The 5,415-nt window shown below is 34.4% G+C and overlaps 1 long non-coding RNA gene across 1 annotated transcript in view; it reads left to right on the forward strand.

Annotated features, from left to right (window-relative positions):
* The window catches only part of LOC105552222, a 199,930-nt gene extending 195,807 nt beyond the window's left edge, over positions 1-4,123 (forward strand). The window contains exon 3 of the long non-coding RNA XR_001007966.1: positions 3,645-4,123. This is a non-coding gene — a long non-coding RNA (uncharacterized LOC105552222). The remainder of the gene's footprint in view (positions 1-3,644) is intronic.
* Positions 4,124-5,415: the final 1,292 nt, after the last annotated feature.

The raw sequence follows: 5,415 nt of genomic DNA on the forward strand, positions 1-5,415 counted from the left end.
AAAAAAAAAAAAAAAAAAAAAAGATGCTGTCTAAATCGTTATATGGACGTATATGTATATAAACACATACACTCCCATATACCTATATTACTGTTTTCAAGAATTGTGTTACTGTTTCAATTAAACATATAATTAAATATACACACACATTTTATTGGAAAATTGGCACTTGCTCATTCAAAAACAAGCACAGAAATTTATAAAAGTGAAACTCCCTCTGTCCCATCTCACTCTGAAGAAGAACCACAATTTATAGTCTGGTAGCTTTTTCTGAGCACACATTTTTATCTGTGTTAACTCAAATTATGGTTTTTTTTATTTTTTTAACAGAAAAAGGATAAGAATTATTCTACTGTCTTTCAACTTGCAGTTTTCATTTAATGTATTTTGGACAACATTGCATGCTGATAGAAAGAGGGCTAATTTATTTGTTTTAATGACTACACAATATTCTAAAATATAAATATATTTAGTCATTTCTCTGTGGACAGTGAAAACTACAAATAATGTTACAATAAATATCATTTAGAATTTTTTACTGGAGAAATCTTAGAAATGGAATTTGGAAGTGAAGGAACGAAGTCTGCAAATTTAATTTAAACATAAAATGAATTGAATGTAAATGATTTTAAGTGAAGGTATAATTAATGAGAACAACTCAGAAAATAAATGACCTAAGAACCACAATGTTTGTGCAATTGGCCCAGGAGGGTAAAGGGAAGGTAAGTTTTCTGGAGGTTGATCATGAATGATTTCCTCCCATGTCCCTCATACCCATGCTGTGAGCAGCTGTGTTCCAGAATCTACCTGCATAACCTTATTTAACATCCAAAATCCCCGTTCAACATAAATGTAAAGGTAGGATGCTTACAATTATTTTGAGATAACTAAAATTTTTACACAATAACTTTTATAACGTCTTAAGTTGACTCTTCTATCTTCTATTTGTGTATAACAAGACAGCAAAAAACAATGAAAGAGCAAAGCAGAAATAGAGTCTGGCAGTCCTTGAGAAGCAAGAAACTAGATTACTCTAGTTATTTCACCCAACATTTTCATAATTTGATTTATAAAATTTCTTCTTATATCTTAATACTACTATGTGTTTTGTGATCTCTTCTGTAAATTTAATGAATAAACGTTAGTCTAATGTTCATAACTTTGTGTTACTTTATAGATTTAAACTTACTGTAATAATTCATTTTTAATGAAACAGAATCTTCAATGTCTTTGTGTAGGGTAGTTTAGACAATCAATTTAGAATTAATTTTAGTGTACCTTTTTGTGTTCTTCTTAAAAAGTCAGTAATTGATATGTTCTTTTATTCTTTTAACCATGCTTTAGATAATTTTTTCAATTTGATTATCTCTATCAATTAGAGAGACACATATACAGTTACAAAGACTGGCAAAATTTGATCATAAATATTTATGCCTCACTTTTACAACTATAGATAATACTAATAATAAGACATGGCTTTTCTCAAAGTTTTGAGACTGAGCTAGAAAAAATGTGTACAAGATAGAGATAAAGTAAATTGATTACACACATCTATGGTGTTATGAGATTATATAAATAAATTCCTTTAATTTTTGAGCACTTCCATAGTACTTATTCTGTGTCATGCTCTTTCTAAAGAGATTAGTCAATGTATTCCTCCTAACACTGCCGTAAACTAGATGCTATTATTAATCCCACTTTATTAATGGGAAAACAAAGAAAAGATGTTAAGAACATTGTTGTTGAGCAAATAACAAATCTTGATATTTTAGAAGTATGCTAGAAAAAAAAATTCTCAGCAGATTACCTAAATGGTTAAAGGGATAAGAAATAGGGAGGAAGGAACAAACCCCAAAGAAATTAGGGCAATTTTGCCCAGGAAAAAATGTGATAATCTATATAAAAAGGCATAGCACAGAATAATAAGATCCAATGAATGGTTTAATGAGCCATAATCGCAGTATAATCCCATAGTTTGAGGGACGATGTATAAAGATGACTTGGTTAGAATCAACAATGTTTAAAAAAAAAAGGTTTCTTTTAGCTCCATGTTTTATGAATGGTTTACATGTAATAAACTCGATTAGCCCTTGTTGCAAAACACATTCTTTTTCCACCTTCTTTGGGGGATGCCATGACATCAACTGCAAAACATATAATGCAAATTTAGAATATAAACAAAATACTCCTTTTTGACAAATCTAATTTCTCAGGTTTATATAAGTAGGAAAACCAGAAAGAGCTGACTTCTCTGCCATTATCTTCCATCCCCATGTTAGAAAGCTTTGTCCATTTTGCTAAGGAAGTTTCAGCCATCTATCCTCTGAAAGTATGAAATTACTGAGTTCAAAGTGGAGAACAGTGTTCAAAGCAAACGTCATGGTATTAACTATTTTCTACCTAATAAACTGGAACATAGTTCAAGCTTGAGGTTTACCTAGTTTGGAAGGTGCTTATCAATATCTTGGAGTTTTAAAATAAAGTATTTCCCCACAAACTGATAAGCTTTCCATTTATAAACAGCCCAGTAAGATAGGCTGCTCTTCAGTGTTTATCCAAACCGGCAATTTTGGTGTAAAACTTTCACTTGCCACAAATGACTGGATTAAGGACAGGTTTAAAACCTGCTTTCTCCAGAAACTGTAATTGGCTCAAATGGAACAATTTGATGCTATCTTATCGAGAGGGAAACGTCAGAAATTAGGCCTAAGGGGAAAAGACAAGTGAGTATGTGGGCAAATAGAAGGCTTCTGAAAACCTTGCCTTGTATGACCTGTATTGGTAAATAGTATGCCACACTCCAAAAAAGGAGGACATGGGTTTTATTATTTTACACAGATGCAAAATTATGAACACTCATCAAGGAAAACTTTCAAGTATTAGATAGTAAATTAGTGTCTTTTATGTTTTGAGCAAGCAGCACAATATGATGCAGCTGATCACTCCCCTCCTTGAAACTCCTCCTTCACCTACCTTCCAAGGCATCACATGCTCCCAGACCTCACTGGCACCACCTTCTTCATCTCCTGGGCTGGTCACTCCTGATTCTCCCAAATTCTGCAGGTTGGAGTTCCCCAGCCCTCAGTCTTCTTATCTTTCCTCTTATAAACCATGCTGGTTTCTTTAGCTTAGAACCAGTCACGCTAATATTAAAAGTATTCTAGTTTCTGCCTTTTGTTTTACCATGATTTCAGAAATGTATATGAAACTTAGTTAACTTGCTTTATATATTAGGAGACATGAAACCTTTAGTAGATAACGCTTAAGACAATCAAAGAATTATAATTTCAACTAATTTATTATCCAGATTATCATATATCACACTCTGTGCTAGACACATAACATACATTATTTTATTTAACATCAGAGCAATCTTTTAGGGTAGTGAATGTTGTCCCCATTTAACCGATGAGCAGTTGTTCCAAGGTCATGTACCCAGGCATACAACAGTAGATGACATTTGAGTGCTTACTCTGTGCTCTCTGCTACCTTAGCTTCCTAACTTTCCCAATAATCCTATTAGGTAGCTGGTATTATTTTACAAGTGAGAAAACTGATTTAGAAGGATGGCACAACTAATAGGTAGAATATTTACAGTTTAATTTTTTAAACTCTAAAGTTACTGCCTCTTCATGTCAGCGCAGTATCTTCTGGAGAGGGAAAGAAGAAACAATGTCTAGACAAGGTACTGGAAAGACCCAGGGAAGACACAGGTGAGCTAAGAAAGCAGTAGAAACTGGGTAATTAAAAGTCAACATAATGGCTGGAAACTTGGCCAAGGAGATAGAAAAAGAAAGAAAAACCAAAAGAGAGACTGTGTAGATGAACTTTGTCTGTTTACAATTTTGTCTAAGGCCAAATCTGCAGGCTGCTCCCACCGCATGTTATCTAAGTTATTAATGTACCAATACTAATAGCTACTGAAATTCTTTCATAAAAATGAAAATCATTTCCCTTTTGATTTGCTAGTTTTTCCTCTTGGTAAATAAAGACTCATTTTTTAGTAATAACTGACCTGCCCTAAGGGTTCAACACTTTCCTCTGATCTCAAATCTTGTGCTAGGTCTTTAGGTTACAATTCGTGAAACTAAAAAGTAAACAAACAAAAAAAAAGATTCTCTTACTGTGGTTTCTGCTTTTCTCTTTTAAAGATATATTTTTAAGGTCTAGTAATGTTAACATGATGAGCTTAGCTAACTGTATAAGATTGATTCTAAAAATTGTACACTGAAAATATCTCGTAGATATCTAAGAAAACTCATGTTCTAATTTCTTCATTTAGTCATTTTATTAGTTCACTCTCACGCTGCTATAAAGAACTACCCGAGACTGGGTAATTTATAAAGGAAGAGGTTTCATTGACTCACAGCTCTGTATGGCTGAGGAGGCCTCAGGAAACTTACAATCATAGTGGAAGGGGAAGCAGGCACATCTTACATGGCAGTGTAGGGGGCTGAGAGAGAGAGAGAGATTGAGAGAGAAGCGAAGGGGAAACAGTCCCTTATGAAACCATTAGATCTCATGAGAATGCACTCACTCTCAGGAGAACAGCGTGGGGGGAAACTGCTGCCAAGATTCAATCACCTCCTTTCCTCAACACACAGGCATTACAGCTCCTTTACTCGACACATGAGGATTACAATTTGAGATGAGATTTGTGTGGGGACACAGAGCCAAAGCATATCAGTTGTTAAATGTTTATCAAACACCTATATGACAGACTCTGAACTAGACACAAAGATTTTTAGCATCTTATTTCCTGGTTTAGAAGTTCATGGCCAAACCAGTATGTAACACACACACACACACAAAGAAAAGAAAACTAACAGAAAAACATGAGGAAATGTATAATTTCTCATGAAATGAAGTCCAGGGTAACAAGTTTAAATGCTGGTTGAATCAGCAGTTACAAGATATTGCTCATTAGCGGGCCAACAGACTTCAACACTCATGCTTGGAAATAAACTTGACTGGTGGGGTGAGACAACAACTCTGCTAGGTGAAAGGAAAATGATGGTTGAGAGACAGGACATAGATTGTAGCCAACTGGTCACAAGCAGTCAAAGACTTTGGGCATGAGTCACTAGTTTTCACAGAAAAGATAGATATGACTCTTTAATTCAAAAGGCCTGTTAGGGGACCTCAGATAAGAGAGTGGCTACTGTCCAAGAGATCATTCAGGCAGATTTTGTAGAGCAGAAAGAATACAGGACTGGGAAAAGACTCATTTAGGACATTAATATGTAAGGGGCAAATCAACAGGAGATGGACGTGAAGTAAAAGGCTATGAGACAACTGGAGGTATAAGAGGTAAATCAGGAAGAAACATTGCCCTTGAAGGTAGAAGCACTGCTTCAAAAAGGAAGAAGTGCTCAGCATTGTTTGAAAAATCATTTAGATAGTAAGAAGATGTAA

Source organism: Mandrillus leucophaeus, unplaced genomic scaffold, assembly GCF_000951045.1.
Source record: "Mandrillus leucophaeus isolate KB7577 unplaced genomic scaffold, Mleu.le_1.0 Scaffold115, whole genome shotgun sequence".
Lineage (NCBI taxonomy): Eukaryota > Metazoa > Chordata > Mammalia > Primates > Cercopithecidae > Mandrillus > Mandrillus leucophaeus.